Genomic DNA, 21,018 nt, shown 5'->3' on the forward strand with positions numbered 1-21,018 from the left:
TATAAATACCTGACATCAGCACAAAAGTCTTCTGAACTAAAGCAAGGTGGACTTTCCATTGCATTACATGCATTATTCTTCATGGACACACAGCTGGGTCTCTCAGTCTCTCAATCACACTAAAACACAAAAGGAACAGTCAGTTCAGTTTAATCAGTTCAGGCATAGGCTATAAAACCTGTACGGCCAGTTAAGCCAGTTAGCAAAGAAACAGAAAGAAATCTGATCTGGTCACAAAATGTTATCTAACCAGCATCAGATGTATGTACAGTTTCAAAACAAATGAATTTATTCTTAAACAAAAAACCTTTATACATTTATTCCAGTGGGAAGAAAACATAGAATTTATTTGGGTATGTTTAGAAAGTAAAACATGCATAAAAGCCGTGGGGTTATTTTGTACATCAACTTTTAGGATTTTCAGATTAAAAACGATTTAAAAAGCTCAAAGATACAGCAATCACAAGCAATTCACCGAGAAGGTCCTTTTTTATTTTACTTGATTTAATAAAGCGGTTCAGTTAGTCTTAAAGTCTAGAAGCTACAGTTGAGCTACAGTTTGTGGTATTTACTTTACTTTACTTTAGGGTGACTGTTGTTTCCGTTACCCCCAAAATGCCACTTTATTTTCACTTTGTGTTATTTTGTATATTTTTAAATGACTGTAGTGGCTCATAGCAATTACTAAATTTACGGTAGCACTTTATTTTACAGTCCTGTTACTCATGTACATACTATGTACTTATTATAGAAATTACAACAACTAGGTAATAACCAGGTACTATCCCTAAACCTAACCCTACCCCATGTAGTTACCTTATATTACAGTACTTTCTAGGTACACATTAAGTACACTGTAAGTGCATGTACTGTAAAATAAAGTGCAACCAAATTTACTGTATTAACAAAAACTAGTTTGTGATTGCTATTTAATGGCCTTACCTATTAAATTAATTTGCATATACATATTATTGTTTAAATAAAAAAAATGCATTTGAGTATTTTTTGTATTTTGCATCTTATTTTAAAGTTTATATTATTTCAAATAACGAAAGTTAGAACGTTTTTTTAAAAAAAGGTTTTAGTTAACTATAATAACCCTGTGAGTGAATGATAGCTTCACCTAATTCCTTGCAATCAAATGCAATGTAAGCAGATTAGCATTAACAAAAGGCTGCTTATTAGTTTTTGCTCAAAAAAAGAGAAAATAAATACTTTCATTGCATTTTCCCCCCCATAAAATAAGCATGAATGGTGACAATTAACAATGAGAGGCTAATAATGAAGTAGGTGCATGCAGCAACTCATAATGCAATATCATTTCTGCATTTGAATAGAAGGTGTATAGTTAACCACCTCTTTCCAGCAGATGACAGCAGAGGACCATCCTGGGGGTGCTTCACAACAAATCCAAGTTTGCTTAGATTCTTTTTTATTACCTAGGTATCCAAACAAAACCATAAATAAAGAACAAAACTATTTACGTAAATAGCCATGACATAGTGTAGCTTTACAAAAACTACTTTAGAAAACAGTTTTATGTTATTAAGTGATGTTCGCATTCTTGACTATTGCTATTTAATCAATTATCCAATATTATTATTGAAATAGGCCTATAATAGATATTATAAATATTATTAGAAAATAATAATGAGAATAAGACATTTATAAAGTGTTAGAATCTTCTACAAATCTTTATAAAATACATTTATAAAGTGTTATAACATAAGACGCTCCACCACTGCATCGTTGTCACTCTCAAAAAGAGGAAAGGACCACAGTCATCTACAAGACCGATACAGGATTGACATATTTTAGTCCAAGACATGCATTTAGTTTGTTTATTTGTTTGTAAAGATGGCGTGTTTGGAGCCTGAATCTCTTTTGAATTAGTGAGTACACAGATACAACGTACACTGATAACTATTTTTCGGAAAATGCCAAATCCAGATAGTTTCAGTAGCTGCTGTGGTACAAGTGTGGTACAAGTAACTTGCCTGAAAAATATTACTGCAGCACGGCTGCCATTCATGAGCTGCACTGTGATTTTGGAGATTCTGCTCACGAAAATGCAATACCCAAAGTGAACATCCTATATTCTTATATTTAGAATAATAGTTATGTATAAAAATGTAAATGTTGACTTTTTTGTTTTGACTTTTGAACTTTTTCAGTTCTTTCCACTTTTATTTTGTTTTATTTATTGCTCTGTTTATCTCTTATTTATTTCTCTGCAAGTAGATTAACATTCAAGGTACACCATTTTATTGCCAGCCATTGCTGATGCTGCATGTTGTGTTATAAAGGCCTATTTCAATTTAGACTTGACTTTTTAAATATGGGATTCTGGATTTTTCATTGTTTGATGTTCTGTCCTTTGTGTCCAGACACAGTTAGCAGCCCAAGGACTGATAAAACTGTAAACCCAAAACTTAATCTAGCCTTTTTGGACAACATTTAAAAATTACGGTGACGTACGGTGACGCATTGCTGCCACACACATATTTTGTTTCCTCTCAATTATGTCATAATAACGAGATTTTAACAACATCTTTTCTCATTAAAACGACATCTTTTCTCATTAAAACGACATATTTTCTCGTTAAAAGGACATCTTTTCTCGTAATAACGAGATGTTTTCTCATTTTAACATCTTTTCTCGTTAAAACGACATATTTTTTCGTTAAAACGACATCTTTTCTTGTTAAAACGACATCTTTTCTCGTTAAAACGACATCTTTTCTCATTAAAACGACATCTTTTCTTGTTAAAACGACATCTTTTCTCGTAATAACGAGATGTTTTCTCGTTAAAATTACATCTTTTCTCGTTTTAACGACGTCTTTTCTCATAATAACGACGACATTTCTCGTAATAACGAGATGTTTTCTCATTTTAATGACATCTTTTCTCGTTTTAATGACATCTTTTCTAGTTAAAACGACATATTTTCTCGTAATAACAACATGTTTTCTCATAATAACAAGACGTTTTCTCTTTAAAACGACATCTTTTCTCGTTTTAACGACGTCTTTTCTCATAATAACGACGACATTTCTCGTAATAACGAGATGTTTTCTCATTTTAATGACATCTTTTCTCGTAATAACGAGATGTTTTTTCGTTAAAACGACATCTTTTCTCATTTTAACAACATCTTTTCTTGTTAAAACGACATCTTTTCTCATAATAACAAGATGTTTTCTCGTTAAAACGACATATTTTCTCGTAATAACAACATGTTTTCTCATAATAACAAGACGTTTTCTCTTTAAAACGACTTCTTTTCTCATAACAACGAGATGTTTTCTCGTTAAAACATCTTTTCTCGTTAAAACAACATCTTTTCTCATAATAACAAGAAGTTTTCTTGTTAAAACTACATCTTTTCTCATAATAACAAGATGTTTTCTCGTTAAAACGACATATTTTCTCGTAATAACGACATGTTTTCTCATTAAAATGACATCTTTTCTCGTTAAAACAACATCTTTTCTCATAATAACAAGTTTTCTCGTTAAAACTACATCTTGTAATTGTAGCGGCATCTTTATTAGTATTAATCTCCAATCTGTCTACAATATAGTGCTATCCAATAACTGCACTCAGACCTATATCTATAATAACGGGAAAACATGTCGTTTTTATGACATAATATGTCGTTATTACGAGAAAAAATATGTAGTTTTAACGAGAAAATATGTCGTTATTACGAGAAAATATGTTGTTTTAACGAGAAAATATATAAAACGACATCTTTTCTCGTTTTAACGACATCTTTTCTTGTTAAAACAACATCTTTTCTCGTAATAACAAGACGCTTTCTCGTTAAAACGACATCTTTTCTCGTTAAAACAACATCTTTTCTCATAATAACAAGTTTTCTCGTTAAAACTACATCTTTTCTCGTAATAACGAGATGTTTTCTCATTAAAACAACATATTTTCTCGTAATAATGAGATATGATGTTAAAAGATGTCGTTAAAATGACATAACATCTCGTTATTACGACATAATTGAATGGAAAAAATAAAATGTGTGTGGCAGCAATGCGTCACCGTAAAAAATAGTGTTAGTGCCATAATTTTTATTTTTTTTGTCTTTAGTACATTTAGTAATTTATTTGTTAACACTGTTCTTATTGATTTAGGTTGCATAAAATGTATATATGTGTGTGGCAGCAATGCGTCACCGTAAAAAATAGTGTTAGTGCCATAATTTTTATTTTTTTTGTCTTTAGTACATAATTTATTTGTTAACACTGTTCTTATTGATTTAGGTTGCATAAAATGTATAAATAATCAAAGTATACGCTACTTTGCGAATTTAACAGTCAGGCTTATGTATCCTCTCGATCGGTGTGAGATTATTCAGGTCTGCCTCATGGCCACAGAACCCGGAAGTAGCGTTCAGATACAAATGTATTGCTGATCGAGTGCCAGCGGCCTTCTGATCACCTGTCTGTCTGCAGTTCATATTCAGCAACAATGCGAGCCCCACACGTGTCAAGGTGAGGAAGATGATGATGATGATGATAATGACCAGACCTGAGTTTTCAGTCATCATGTGCTTATAATAATCACACAGAGTGCGTTAATGGTTCTGCAGAGCTGAGAGTGACTGCAGCATATTGAGGTCATATGCTTGTGTGCCATTTATTACAGGATTTCTGTTTTTAATTCGCTAATATGAAATATTCAGAGTGTTTTGCATGATGACAGTGGATTGAACTTAGTAGTAAATGCAGCATTTAAAATGCACTGTAATTGTGCAAATAAAATTATGTTTGTATTACCATGCTTTACGCATATCTACTTATGCCTATATATAACAAATAATTATAATCCGACAATTAAAAAAATAACAACAACAATAATGCGCTTACCTTTGTGCCACTCTATGATTTTACCCCGAATTAGAGGAAGCCTCGTGTGAAGTTCATATTGTAGATCATAATACAGAACTTTGCACAGTCAAAACTAATCAAGTCTAGCAGTTTTCAAGGATTTATCAATCTGGACGTTTAAAAGCTAAAAGACATGATCGTATAAACCGACATATTTAGTTTCGGTTATGATTAATTCAAATGTGCTCTGATTTCGGAGTTGCAGTGATAGAGCTTTAGTGTCATCTCACGCCACAATAATTCACGTTTTGAGAGTTGAGTCACTCTCTCACTCTTTAACTTATATTTAGGCATTGTGATTACTTGAATATACAGTCATACTACATTCAAAATCAGATATGTTATAAATTATCGCGCTAAAAACTTGTCACTCGTGAATCATAATGTCTGTCTGCTGAGCCCTCGTGATAAGTGCGGCTGTCGATGTTTACATCAGCACCAGTGCCTCTGCAGTGTGTGTGTGTGTGTGTGTGTGTAGTAACGTTATGATGACTGATTGGATGCAGTATACATACTTGGGCTTGTTTTGTTAAACAATTAGCCTATGCAATTTATATGTTTGAAAACCGCCAAACTGACCCCAAACCAGCCCAAATTTTGTCCACCCGCCCAAGTCAATTTTTACCCACACAATCAAATTCAAAACCAGGAACCCCCCCCAATCTGGCAACACTGAGATCAATGTGAATCTGTGTTATTACCAAGCGGCAACCTCATGAAGCCAACACGGAAGTGACTTAAACTGTAATTCATCGACTGGCCGCTAGAGGCTGGCTGCAAAAGGGAGTCAGTCCCATAGACTCCCCATGTTAAAATGCCCAACTTTACAGCAGAAAAAAACATGTTTACAGCCAGGTTCAAAAAATGATTTTGGTCTATATAGCTAATTTTGCCCTTCATGACAACTGTGAGGGGGGGTGAATTTTTTTATGATTCATCTGTTTAAATTATATTAATCTTTAAAGTTCTGCATAATTAAGGGCGTGGCCACTTGAGTGACAGGTGGATTGCCGCTGCTGTCACCACCGGTGAGCTAGGTGGGTGTGGTTTCAGCAACCAGCTCCCGCCTCTTTGCCCATTTTCGATTATCCGGGAGTGACGTGCGGTGACGCTCTGCCAAGATGGCGACGGCCGGCTCCGCCCACTTTGAGCTTCAAAAACACTCTTCAGAAACCTACGAGTGACGTCACGGACACTACATCCATGTTTTTGTAGAGTCTATGGTTATTACCCAGCTTTAATCATGTCAGCAGTGATCTTCTTGTCAGGCTTCAGGCCTGCTTTTCCCTGCTGGCTGGTGTGAAAGGGTTTTATTCAGACTACAAAGTTATTAGGTGCTGAGAGGATCGTCTTTTCATTAAACCCAAATCGCTCTGTCATATCTGGACGGTCCTTTTCACATGTGCCACATGTGTCCACTCCCTTCCCCAAACTGCTCTTTCATAACCTGGTTATTATTATAAATGGAGCCATGACAGAGTCTTTACCCGCTTAGCCTTGTCATTCATAGAATAGATCACCTCGTTTTGTACTAAACTCATAATTCTTCTGTAATGAAGTTTGCATTCTTCATCACAACATAAAAGGGGACGTTTTTGCTGAATGTCTGAGAAATAAAACTGTTTTCAACAGTAATTACAGTAGGAAATGTTTCTTGAGCTGCAAATCAGCATATTAAAATGATTTCTGGTTCATGTGACACTGAAGACTGGAGTAATGATGCTGGAAATTCAGCTGTGCATCACAGGAATAAATCACATTTTAAAATATATTCAAATAGAAAAGTTCTATTAAATTGAAAACTGTTGAAAAAAGATTAAAAACTGTTCTTACTGTACTTTCGAGCAAATAAATGCAGTCTTGGTGAACATATAAGAGACTATTTTCAAAAACATATAGTGGGAAGTGGGTAGATATTGAGCTATAAAAAGCAAATAATCAGCACAATAAAAGGAGTATATATTAGGAGTTTTCCTAAAATGTAAAAGCAGCTATGCATTTTCTTGTATAAAAACAAATGTATACTATGTGAGAAAACTATTCTGTAATATTCTAAAGACATTTCAGCTTCATTTTGTTTGACATTCAAATGAATTAAATAATTGACTTCTAAATAATAATAATTAATAATATATTTAATATTTTGACTTTAAATTATTTGTATTTTTCTTCTTCAAAAATCATGCTGTCAATAAATTAGAACAATTGCAATTATTCTTGTGGTTTATGGCCAGTTTGTAGAATGAAACAAAATGATAATACCATCATATTTGGTGAATGTGGAGGAAGAAATAAAATAAAAATACAATGTTTGTGTATGACTTCAGAAGACTTGGAATATGAGTAATTTTGTCTACTTTTATGTTTTTTTGGGTCCTTTCTGGAGCTTAATATAAAAATGGCCATCCACTTGCATTGAATGGAATGCATCAGCTCCATTAATATATTTGCAAGATGTTTTCTTTTGTGTTGGATCCTTTCAGAAGGGTTTGGGATGAATGAACAACAGTTGTAAAGTTGGCATGAACTAACCCTCAGTTATTCATCCATGCCTCTGGTTATAGCTGTGAATTCGAGTTCGGTCGTGGTTATGTTCGATTATGTGTGTTTGTTATTATTCAGCCGTGACACTCGCACCCTCTCGAGATTTGCCCAGTTTAACTCCACACAGCCGAGACGCTGATAATCTCCCACCATCAGCCACATTACAGCTTCTGCCAAAAAATGACTCAAATAACAGCCTGTTACACAACCAGACGGACTCTGGGGAAAAACCAGAGTCCATTTTGCTCCATTACGCTCTGAAATGCAGTGTGTAATTTTACAGGGAAATTTAACGCAAAGGCAGGAAGGTTGAGCATGGTGTTTCATGTTAATAGCCTGCATTTCAGTGCTGTTTTGCAGCTGTTTAGTACGCTTCTGCTTTGTGTGAATTTAAAGCAAGCAAGTGCAACAAATAGGATGCTGTTTGTATGCACTTTAGCTATTTGGTTGCATTTTATCATCTCTTTCCAAGGTTAAAATCAAGTCTCATGCTACTTTTTTTTCTTTTCTCATTGACTGCAACCAATTTTCAGATGTGGCCTAGTGGTTATTGAACATTTAAATCGGTCACACTTTATTTTAAGGTCCAATTCTCACTATTAACCAACCATTAAAGGGTTAGTTCACCCAAAAATGAAAATTAGCCCATAAATTACTCACCCTCAAGGCATCCTATGTGTATATGACTTTCTTCTTTCAGACGAATCCAGCCAGAGTTATATTAAAAATGGTCTTTGATCTTTCAAGCTGTTTAATGCCACTCAGCGGGGGTTGCACGCATCAGTCCAAAAGAAGTTAAATAAAAAGCGCCCATCTATTAAAAAAAAGTGTCTCACATGGCTCCAGGGAGTGAACAAAGGTCTTCTGTAGCGAATCGATGCGTTTTTCTAAGAAAAATATCCATATTTAAAACGTAATAATCACTTAAATCTAGCTAGCGCTCACTGTTGTAAACTGAAGCAGTTCCGGGCGGATGACGTATGGAGGTCGGCTTTACACCGCTCAGAAGTGACGAGCGCAGGGGAGAGATCAAAACAAAACAAAACAACGGTCACTTATTAGAAGTACAAAACGAGGATTTGTAAAGAAGAAGGCCTTTGTTCACCTCCCGGAGCCATGTGAGACACTTTTTTTTAGGGATGGGTGCTTTTTATTTCACTTCTTTTGGACTGATGCATGCAACACCCGCTGAGTGCCATTAAACAGCTTGAAAGACAATTTTTTATATAACTCCGATTGGATTCATCTGAAAGAAGAAAGTCATATACACCTAGGATGACTTGGGGTGAGTAATTTATGGGCTAATTTTCATTTTTGGGTGAACTAACTCTTTAACTACGACTTTTGCCTCAATGAACTCCTAATTTGCTGCTTATTAATAGTAAGGTAGTTGTTAAGTTTAGGTATTGGGTAGGATTAGGGATGTAGAATATGGTCATGCAGAATATGTGCTTTTATAAATAGGCCTACTAATAAACAGCCAATATGTTAATAATAGGCATGCTAATAAGTAACTAGTTAATAGTGAGAATTGGTCCCTAAACTGAAGGCTCGCAACATTTTCTGGTTCTGCTCCCCCTTAGATTCTATTATAAATATATCATGTTTATTTATATTAGGGTGAATTAAGGTCAGTTGGGTCAATTTTTGTTATTAAGATTACTGGGAAAAATGGCCCAATTATCCTGACTTAACACTGTTATTTTATAAAGTTTATAAATGTGTGTATGTGTATATATATTTATATATATATATATATATATATATATATATATATATATATATTAATAAAATGCATCATACTTTTATTTCTGCTTGAGGAGAACAAAAGTTATCTTTTCACCATCATTTAAGTTTAGCTGCGGTTCACAGAGTTTATGGCGGTTGTGCAACTGATGTAATCTGTGACGTGTGTGTGCGTGTGTGTGTGTGTGTGTGTTTGCAGGATGGAGACCAGTTTGTGAAGAAGATTGGAGGTGTGTTTGCCTTCAAGGTGAAGGACGGGCCGGGAGGAAAGGAAGCCATCTGGATCGTTGATGTTAAGAACGGAAAAGGCTCTGTTCACAATGATGCCGGTGAGTTTGTTCTAAATGCAGACAGTATTGATCTCTGAACTGATGACATTTTCCAGCTGTCCAAAAGGCTGTACAAATTGTTTTTTGGGGTCATGGATTGAACGAGAGGCTTGTTATTGTCCCCAGAGTTTGAAATTTTCCTGTGTGTTTCTGAAAACTGTAAATGGTTATCAGAACAACTACTGCTTTGACACACACACACACACACACACAAGGTGTAAATCAATTAACAAACTGAAATGAAATAACAAACAAATATAATATAACAAATATATAAATGTGATTTTTAATAAATTATTTATAATTTCAAGAGCATTTAAAATAGTAATAAAATGTTTTAAATTAATACAAAGAATGCGTAATTACCAAAACGGCTTCATTTCCAACACAAATTATCAACAGCTCTTTAAATTATTTTAAAAAGTGTAAACAAAATACAGTAATCCATAATACACATGATACATAATTAACAATACAATTAAATAATATATTTCAAATAAAATATATCAAATGAATACAAATTATACATTATTTATAATTTAAAAAAAAATGTTAATTAAAATCTATTAAATACAAATTATGCATAATTAACAATACTATTAAAATAAAGCAGCTTTGAAATCACTTAAGTATATTGCATGAATACCAATATACATAATAAACAATTATTTTAAAAACTTTTGAAGTATTTTAATTAAAATATATTGAAAATATTGCAATTAAAATGTATAAAATTAATACAAATTATACATAATTAACAATACTATTAAAACCGCTTTTAAAATATTCTAACATTTATTATTTATGCAAATTATACATATTGAACGATACTATTAAAATAACAGCTTTTAAATGACTAAACAATGTATTAAATGAATGCAAATTATACAAAATTAACAATTCTATTAACATAACTTTGAAAATGTTAATTAAAGACTATTAAATGCAAATTATACATAATTAGCAATGCTATTAAAATAACAGCTTTTAAATTATTTAAGAACTTTTATTAAATCAATTCAAATTATTCGTAATTAAAGGGATAGTTCGCCCAAAAATGAAAAATCTGTCATGAATTATTCACCCTCATGCTGTTCCGAACCAGCAAGACCTTCGTTCACGTAAGACCTGCGTCACAGTACTCTCGATAATGGTGGCAGATGGTGTGCGGAGGAGAAGAATCGTTGAATAAAGTCGCTATTTTTGTAAAACATTTCAAAAGCTGTTATTTCAAAAGAACTGTTAAAGGGATAGTTCGCCCAAAAATGAAAATTCCATCATGAATTAGTCATTCCTAACCAGTAAGACCTTCGTTCTTCTTTGGAACACAAATAAGATATTTTTGATGAAATCCGAGAGGTTTCTGATCCTCCCATAGACAGCAATGCAACTGAAATGTTTCTGACCCAGAAACGAAGTAAGGACATCGCTAAAATAGTCCAGGTGACATTAGTGGTTCAACCGTCATTTTATGAAACTATGAGAATACTTTTTGTGCACAAAGAAAACAAAAATTACGACTTTATTCAACAATTCTTCTTCCCCGCGCACCATCTGCAGCCATTATCGAGAGCAGGCTACTGTGACGCAGGTCTTATAGTGCAAGCGCTTGTGTTCTTCCTCATATGTTTTAATGATGTGTGGGTGTGTGACGTCACAGATATTCACATGTGTGTGTGTGTCCAGATGTCTTAATACCCTACTGTGTGTTAGACCTACCCGAAATACTAAAAAGCAATTTTTTTCATTTGTAGGCCTATCGTGATTTTTTTTATTTGTGCTATCATTAGTAGAGAAATAAATTACATTGTAACATATTCACGTAGAAAAAAAGTTATTTTGAATTGTAATAATATTTCACAATTTTTCTGAATTTTTTGGTCCAATAAATGCAGCCATGGTGAGCAGAAGAGACTTCTTTCATAATAATGAAAAAATCCTTTTGAACAATAGTGTCAAATTATACAATTAAAATGGGTTGCAAATGTAATTTCATGCTGACTTTTAAACAGTATTATCCTGAAAAATAAAAAAGTGGGAACCCTAGAATGTCTGAAAAAGCAGATCCCTGACATTTCCAAGTGGTTTGTATGGTTATAATTATGATTTTGGCTGATTAGTCTCAGTTTTCCTGTTTGGACGTACCACAGAGACTCATCCCACATGAACCCAGATGTTTTTCTTTCCTTACACTGTCATGCGTAGTTTTTTTTTATGCATTAAGATCTGCATGTGGTGGTGAATTCAAAGCGGTATTGTTTTTAGCTAGGAGAGTGCCTTTTTATATAAATCTGTGATTCACAATTGAATAAAGGAAATGTAATTCCTCTCTGTAGAGGAACATCAAGGTTGAGCACTTAAAAGCACAGTTCGTGTAGCTCCCACCCTCCTTTTTGTACATTGTCTCAATCCACCTCCGGTTTTCCATGAACAGTTTCTGCACAGATGCTCAAAAACACTCTCTCCCCACCCACTTTCCTTTTCTAATGCTTATGGGCCACATTGAGAAAGAGAGATCATTGTGAGGCTTCTCATCTGGAACAGAGAGAGTTTCTTTAAATTTCCACACCTCACCACTCTTCATGGAAAAGCCACGATGGAGCGAAATATGTTTTTGACCCCTGACTGATTGAAAGCTCCAGTGAGAGCGTTTAAACTGACCAACCTGAACTGGTTCAGTAACCAAGTCCACAAATGACTCTTTTATTTTTTTATTTTTTTTAGCTGGAGACACATTTTAAATGTGGTCTGAAAGTTAAGTTTTTTTTTTTCTTTTTTCATGTGTTTTTTTTTTTTTAGTTCAGATTTTTACACCATACAGCCTGAGACTAGGTTATTGTAAGGAAAATATTTATTGAATTTTTGGGAAATACGGGTTTATCAAAACGAAAACGAAATAACCATGAAAGTGCCATTATTTTCCTATTTAAATCTCAGCATTCAAATCTAAAGTGATTGATCTTTTTCTAGCAAGGACTTCTTGGATTTGACTTGTTTTTCTTTCTGATAGCCACCTTTGCATTCATTATTGTTTAGTAGTTATTAGATCTAGTGTTAAATTGTGATATTACGCCACCACAAAGCCAAGGAATAGCTTACACAAAAATAAAAATTTGCTAAAATGTACTCACCCTCAGGCCATCCAAGATGTAGATGAGTTTGTTTCTTCACCAGATTTGGAGAAATGTAGCATTCCATCACTTGCTCACCAATGGATGCTCTGCAGTGAATGGGTGCCGTCAGAACGAGAGTCCAAACAGTTGATAAAAACATCACAATAATCTACACCACACCACTCCAGTCCATCAATTAATGTCTTGAGAAGCCAAAAGCTGTGTGTTTGTAAGAAACAAATTCATCATTAAGACATTTTTAACTTCAAACTGTTGCTTCTGGCTAAAATATGAGTCCTCTATTCACAATATTGCTTTCTCCAGTGAAAATATCATCTTGTCTGAATCAGGAGAGAAATATGCACAGATCAAGCACAAAAACAGCTCTAAACAAATATGTCAGTGGATTTCAATGCAAGAGGACAACAGGAGATGGACCATTTTACTAGAGGAATTGTTATTATGGATTATGGACTCATATTTTGGCCAGAAGTGATGAATTTGTTTCTTTCAAACATGCAACTTTTGGCATCACAAGATGTTAGCTGATGGACTGGAGTGGTGTGGATTATTGTGATGTTTTTATCAGCTGTTTGGACTCTCATTCTGACAGCACCCATTCACTGCTGAGGATCCATTAGTGAGCAAGTGATATAATGCTACATTTATCCAAATCTGACGAAGAAACAAACTCATCTACATCAATATTCTTCAAATCTTAATGTAATTGAATTCAGATTCCTCTCACTGAGTCATGTCTTGTCCTTTCTCAACTATCTGTTCATAAACCGAGTGGGAAAACTGAGTTTCACAAGCTGGGATGAGTAGTGAGGTGGTTTCCTCACTCGCTTCTTAGTAACATCCATCAGCGTGAAATCTGGCTATATTTACCTGGCCTTAATTCATTTTTGTATTCTGAAATTGCTTCCACGCAGCTGGTAACCGATGTTTGGGAACAGACTGAAACGAGAAGTTATTAACCACGTTCGCTGGCGGCTCTGTTTTAGTGCTACCTGAGTGCTTCCTGTTAGCAGGGATGGAGGCGTGCGGTTGTGCACCGCTTACAAACAAAGCTTTAATGAGTCACTCACTGAAATGACTTCAGGGTTCATCCCTTCTGCGAGTAGCATTTCTACCCTTCAAAAAAACACTCATTAAAGCCTGCTGTTGATCTTGCACGATCATGTCACGGCACGTCTTTGTATGGGACTAGAGAGCAGTTTATGAGATAATTCACCTGACAGTTAATAAAGGTTAATCGAATTGTTGAGCTTCGTTGTACCTTGAGTTTTTTTGTGAATTGTTTTTCCTTGCATCAGAAAATCATTCATTATTTCTAAGATTGAGATTTCTTTTTTTTTTTAAATTGATATAACATTCACGTGTGCTATGCCTTTGCATGAGATGCATGAGACTCCTTTATTTATTATTCTTAACTTCACATAAATGTTAACTTCAATTAAATATATATAAACCAAACTTTCCACATAGTATTGAAGTAGTTTATGAAAGGTATTACAAAATCATTTGCTTAAACAATATTTACTTTGTGACTTAATGTGTTATATATAGTGTATATATAATACATAGTCTATCTTTGTTAATGTAAATATTTAGTATTGCATTTATTTGTTGATTTGCTAGTTTTTTGTCTTAGCTGTGTTTTTCAGCTTATTCACATAAATGCTAACTTCCATTAAACATACATAAACCAATTTTTTATAATGTTCAATTCCTTACTCATTACACAATGTGTTACTACATACAGTAAAACAATACATATTGTCTAATTTTTATGAATCTTAACTATTCCATACTATATTAATACAACATGTGATTATTTATGTATTTTTATTTTATATGCTTATTCCTGATGTCCAATGTGTTTAAAAAAACAAACCAAAATAAACAAATTCAATGTATTTATTAAAAAAGACAATCATATTCTACTTTATTAACTGTAATTTTTCTGAGAGGCTTCTACAAGAATGAATCTGAATGTCAATCAGATACAAAAATTTAATGTTCAATTCCTTACTCATTACACAATGTGTTACTACATACAGTAAAACAATACATATTGTCTAATTTTTATGAATCTTAACTATTCCATACTATATTAATACAACATGTGATTATTTATGTATTTTTATTTTATATGCTTATTCCTGATGTCCAATGTGTCTAAAAAAACAAACCAAAATAAACAAATTCAATGTATTTATTAAAAAAGACAATCATATTCTACTTTATTAACTGTAATTTTTCTGAGAGGCTTCTACAAGAATGAATCTGAATGTCAATCAGATACAAAAATTAAATACAAAATCACTGTTTTTGTTCATTTGTTTTAAAAATCCAGGCAGAGGATGTTTTCATGGCCAGATCCCCATTTAGTATCTCTGAATAGCCTTGCATGTGGTTTTTGAGATGCTAAAGTGCGGCATGTCACAGAGAAATACTTCACAAAAACAAATGTCCTCTGCCAAGACCCGAATAAATTTCTGGGACACAAATGAATAGATTATCCTCTCAGGAGGTTAAGTTTTCTAAAAAGTCAGTGTTAATCACTCTCTTGTGCTCTCTCGTTCATGCAGGCGTTCTTCCAGGGCAAACTGAAGATCACCGGAAACATGGGCATGGCAATGAAGCTTCAAAACCTGCAGCTGCAGCCGGGCAAAGCCAAGCTGTGAGAGGCGGAGCCTCCAATAAGGCGGGGCCTTGAGTAGCCCCTCCCACCGAGTTCGCTCTGTTAGAGTAGCTAGCTGCAGGAGTCAGACACCAAATGAGTTTCTGTGCTGTAGTTTGAGCCTCTTTCTAACAAGGTAAAGTGATAGTTCACCTAAAAATAAACATTTGGTCGTCATTTACTCAGTTTTCCAATACTTTTCCATAATGTAAACCGTTCGACTATTCTTAGTCTTTTTCTGAAGATAAACTTCAAATGTTATGAGCGTGGGTTTGTGAGTGAATAATGCCAGAAATCCCATTTTTGGGTGAATTATTTAAATGAATCACAGGAGTCTGATAGACGGTTACAAAAATACTATATTAATAATGTTCTTGATCCCCCCCCCCCTTTGATTGGCAGCAGTAACTGTTTAAATTGTATGTGTGTGGATTGATTGTTTGTTCTGAAGGGGTTTATTGGAAGTGAAGCCCTGTAAAGTGCCTGCGAACTATAAACTTACACACTGGGCTCTGATGGACAGATGTGTTGTTCAAATGTACGACAGCATTGCGATTCTTTCTCTTTCGTCTTTATAATTATTCTAGGTTATTAGGAGCAGGTTTGCAATGCTGCTTTGTTAAAACCGACACCAATTAATAAAAATATATGCATCAGAACAGTGTATGGATATATCTCACAGGTATAATTGTAGCATCATGTCAATGTTTTTTTGAGTGTTTCCCCATCAGATGCTAAAATACTTTTGTACTAAATAAACCTAATCTTTCATTAAAATGGGAAGTATCTGTTTTTAATTTATCAATTTAATTTGATTATCATGAACAAAACGTGTATGAATCATAAACTTGTTTTTCTCAATCCAAAACAATTGGAGGGAAAAAAAGGGAACAGTCGAGGGAAGCAGGGCCTACAAAAGAGGATTTTTCCTGTAGTAAGACTAATTGAAGTCAATTTGCACACAGGTCTGTTCAACAACTAATGTGGAGGCCAATGCTTTAGCATGCAAACAACTCCTACATAAACCAGCGTAACGTTTTTCTTTTTGCTGAGTGTTCAGATCATGTTGAAGCTCGTTTGCCTGAATATCATTTCTTGCTTTTCTCGTGAGATGATCCGGTGTAAGTGTGCGTTCCAGCGCTCATGGAAAGCTCAGACGTTTCCACCCAAAGCTACTGGCCGATGTCCAGCCTGCCACGCTTTTGTTTTTCCTTTGAAAACTTCAGCTGAAACACTAAATCCCTGAAATTGTTAACAAGCTCTGACCTACATTCCACAGCCCAGACTCTCGCTCTGTCCTTCATTTGAAACCTTAATTTCTTCTGTATTATATGCATTATTAATTACAGTTCTGAATGCTTATCGTATCATATTATATTAGTCATATTATGAAATTATCATATCATATACTATTATTGTAGCTGTAAATTGTGAATTTGCAAAAATGATGTTTTTCAAACAGGTTTCTTGAACATTTCCCCCTCTACTACTGGCCAGACAAACAAAGCTGATGTCAGCTGTCAGGCAGAAACTCTGCAAACACAATGTTTCCCCAATGTCAGTGTATGGGGTGTAACACCAGTATATATATTATATCAATATATATTTACAGTATGTATATATACAGGTGCATTTAAAAAAAAATTAATATTCTGAAAAAGTGTAACTTATTTCAAAAAGTGGAACTTTCACATCATCATCATTATTATTATTTTATATCCGTAAACTATTGTTCCTAGAATGTTCCTAAGCTGAAGCTGCACACCTGTTATTGCAGATCAGTTGAGATTCATATCAAAATATCATGTTGCATATTAACTGTAGGATAAACAATTTTATATTATTATTAATCTTATTCTTTTTTAGAAAATCAGTATCTTTCACTTATTCCGGTTGCATTTTCTTTACCCCAGTAATCGACTTGAGTCTCCACTTTACTGTGATTTTTACCATGGTTAAGATTGGTTTTCTTTGTATGATGCATATAACACCTCTTACCATGGTAAAAACACTAGAGTTGTTGTTTGCTTTACTAAGCAGCTTTATATAATTTGCTGCTCCTAGTGCTCTTGCATTGATATAATTACAAGTCATTGAGATGAGAACGTTTAGGTTTGGTGGAGTTTTGCACACGTCTAGTTATAAACAGGTGCTTTGAAACTTCAACCTTTTAAATGTACAGTAAACATGGAGAAGCAGTAGAGTAAAATGAGTGGAATAAAGAAATTGATTCAGATTCTTACTTTTACAGTTAATGTTGTTTTTCACTGGTTTCAAAGAAGCCTGAGAAAGTAGTGCTATATCGAAATCAATGTTTTCTAGAAAAGCAGCTGTTGATTTTCGTTCTCATGAAAGCATCCTAGAGCTTTTCACAGTGAAATGACTGTTAAAAGCCTTGTGTTTTTCTGTGGGCGTTGTATTGTATGCCATGTTTCTCAACGACCTTCACTTTAAAATTGTTTTCTTGTAGCTTCTTCTCCTGAAAGCTGAACTCCAAGCATCAAATGCACCTTTCACAAACTCATATTGGTATTTAAATCGTGTCCTGTTTTCTAAATTTCAGAGGAGAGATGAGCTAAAAAGAAGGGAAATGGAGTTTCAGATTGGTTTGCCAGCTAGTGTGTTGTAGGTCTCATCTGTTGTCTGACCTCAGGCAGTGTTCGCCGGTCAGACTGACGGAGCGTTGCGCTTCTCCAGGAAGAGTTTCGAGGTAGTAAATTTCTAGGCCATCAATTTTATTGTCTGTTTCCTCATGTCCGACATAATAGCCACCAGACACAGAGGAAAAAAAAGGAATGAGAATTTTATCAAGCTGTGGCTCTGAGCTGGTGTTTGCTCCTGGAGGGCCGGTGTCCTGCAGAGTTTAGCTCCAACCCTAATCAAACACACCTGAAGCAGCTAATCAAGGTCTTGCTTGGTATACTTGAAACTTCAAGTCAGGTGTGTTGAGGCAAGTTGGAGCTAAACTCTGCAGGACCGAGTTTGGTGACCCCTGTTCTATTCTATCTCAGTTTAAAAGCATAGTTCACCCAGAAATGAAAAATTGCTAAAGATTTACTCACGTTCAGGCCATCCAATATGTAGATGAGAAATTAGTTTGTTTCTTCATCAGATTTGGAGAAGTTTAGCATTCCATCTCTTGCTCACCAATGGATCCTCTGCAGTGAATGGGTGCCGTCAGAATGAGAGTCCAAACAGCTGATAAAAACATCACAAGTAATCCACTCCAGTCCATCAGTTAACATCTTCTGAAGCAAAAATCTGCATGTCTGTAAGAAACAAATTCATCATTAAGATTTTTTTAATTTTAAACTGTTGCTTCTGGCCAAAATATGAGTCCTAAATCCATAATAACACTTCCTCCAGTGGGGGGGGGAATCCTGTTGTTCTCATTAAAAATTCACAAACATATTGGTTTAGAACTGGTTACACTTGTAAACGGTGCTCGATCTGTGTATATGTCTATCCTGATTCTGACCAAACGACTTTTTCAATAAAAAAAATCCCTATAATTTTAGCCGGAAACATTGGTTTGAGGGTAAAAATATCTTAATGATGGATTTGTTTATTACAAACATGCAGTTCTTCTCTTCTCAAGATGGACTGGAGTGGTGTGGATTATTGTGATGTTTTTATCAGCTGTTTGGACTCTGATTCTGACGGCACCCATTCACTGCAGAGGCCCCGTTGGTGAGCAAATGATGGAATGCTACATTTCTCCAAATCTGGTGAAGAAACAAATTCATCTACATCTTGGATGACCTGAGGGTGAGGAGATCGTGTGCATTTTCAGCATCACAGGAATTAGGACTCTATAGTGCCACAGAAATCATGCACTTCGATTTTAAGAATCAACAACACAAAAAAGTACATATATGTTTGGAACGACATGAGGGTGAGTAAATGATGACAAAATTGTTTTTTTTTTTCAGGTGAACTAGCCTTTTAAATCTTTTAAATTGGGGCTGAGAGGAAGCGTTTGTTAAACGTTTGTTGTGTAAATTCATCTTTACTGTGTCACAGATGATCTGCTGGACAAATGCAGCTGTTTTCAGTCCAGTTTATTAGGCTGAGAGAGAAATGTGTCTAGACTGGACGGAGGTGGTTAGGTGAGTATGCTTGCCGGTTTCATCAGTTGTCAGTAGAGGTTTGAAGTGTGAGTCTGACTCCCTGTAACATGCACTCAAATATGTATTAATGATTTTTCCCATCATCAATGGTCTTTTCAGGATGTGCAGTGTGTTTAATTAGTGATGCCTGGATTGCAAGACCTGTGTAACATGAGGGATCTTCATCCACAATTAATGATGCTTTGCCCTTGATAAGACAGGAAATAATAACGAGGTGATCATGTTTCTATCTATCTATCTTTCTATCTATCTATCATTTGATTGGTCTGTCATTCTGCCATTCTTTTATAAAGTTTATAATAATAACTTTATATAAAGCATAACTATATGATAAGAATACGGTTATTAGAAACTATAACACAGATTTCAAAGTAAATGACATCTACAAGCTGAGTTTACTTGAAATAATGTTGTTGAATAGGAACAATGATTCAGTTTGTTGCATTTAGTTAAACTTGTAAGTTGTAAATATCCTGTTTGCTGTAGATGCATGTGGTAGATTTACACTTGCATTTATCCGGTTAACAGACATTTAATCTGAATGAGGAACATTTTGTCATCAGTATTCATAGCATACAATCTTAGGTTTATTTAAAAGCCAGTTTAGGAAGCAAGCTGTGATATGCAGAAAATAAAGTGTGTGTGTGAGTGTATTTGTTTATGCTACATTGTGGGGACCAAATGTCCCCACAAGGATAGTAAAACCTGACATTTCTGACATTGTGGGGACCGGCCTGCAGTCAATGCAAACAGGTTTTCTGTAAGAGGTAGGTTTAGGGTTGGATTAGGGAATAATTTTGCCAATTTTGAACTTTTCATAAAATATTATAATTCGTTTTCTTTAATCGTCTTCCTAATTTACAATGGACAGTGCTTGATCTGTGCATATTTCTCTCCTGATTTGGACAAGAGGACTTTTTCACTGAAAAAAAGCATTATTATAGATTATACTGTATGGGCTCATATTTTAGCCCGAAAGCAAAGGTTTGAGGTTAAAAACATCTTAATGATGGACTTGTTTCTTACAAACACGCAGCTTTTTGCTTCACAAGATGTTAACTGATGGACAGGAGTGATGTGGATTACTGTGATGTTTTTATCAGCTGTTTGGACTCATTCTGACGGCACCCATTCACAGCCATTGGAGAGCAAATGATGGAATGCTACATTTCTCCAAATCTGATGAAGAAACAAACTCATCTACATCTTGGATGGCATGCAGGTGAGAACATTTTCAGGTAATTCTTCCATCTTAAACTTAGAGGCAAAGTACAGCAAAATTCTGAAATATCTTTGTTGTTTAAAATAACTGTTTTCTATTTGAATATATTTAAAAATGTAATTTATTCCTGTGATTTCAAAGCGGAATTTTTAGCATCATTACTCCAGTCACATGATCCTTCAGAAATCACTGGTAATTGTCACGGTGCGTGCGGGGAGATGAAGCGAGGACTCCAGTGCAGGAGAAATGGTTATTTATTTTAATAAAAATGAAGGGGGAAAAAAAAAATAAAAAAAATAAAAAAAATAAAAACACCTCAAACCACCCCAAGGGGGAAA

At 34.6% G+C, this 21,018-nt stretch overlaps 1 pseudogene; it reads left to right on the forward strand.

Moving 5' to 3' along the window:
* Window positions 1–4,184: 4,184 nt before the first annotated feature.
* On the forward strand, window positions 4,185–16,098 carry LOC107566226 (non-specific lipid-transfer protein pseudogene; annotated as a pseudogene).
* The last annotated feature ends 4,920 nt before the right edge of the window (window positions 16,099–21,018 follow it).

The sequence above is a fragment of the Sinocyclocheilus grahami genome, unplaced genomic scaffold (assembly GCF_001515645.1).
Source record: "Sinocyclocheilus grahami isolate Dianchi unplaced genomic scaffold, SAMN03320097.WGS_v1.1 scaffold1061.1, whole genome shotgun sequence".
NCBI lineage: Eukaryota > Metazoa > Chordata > Actinopteri > Cypriniformes > Cyprinidae > Sinocyclocheilus > Sinocyclocheilus grahami.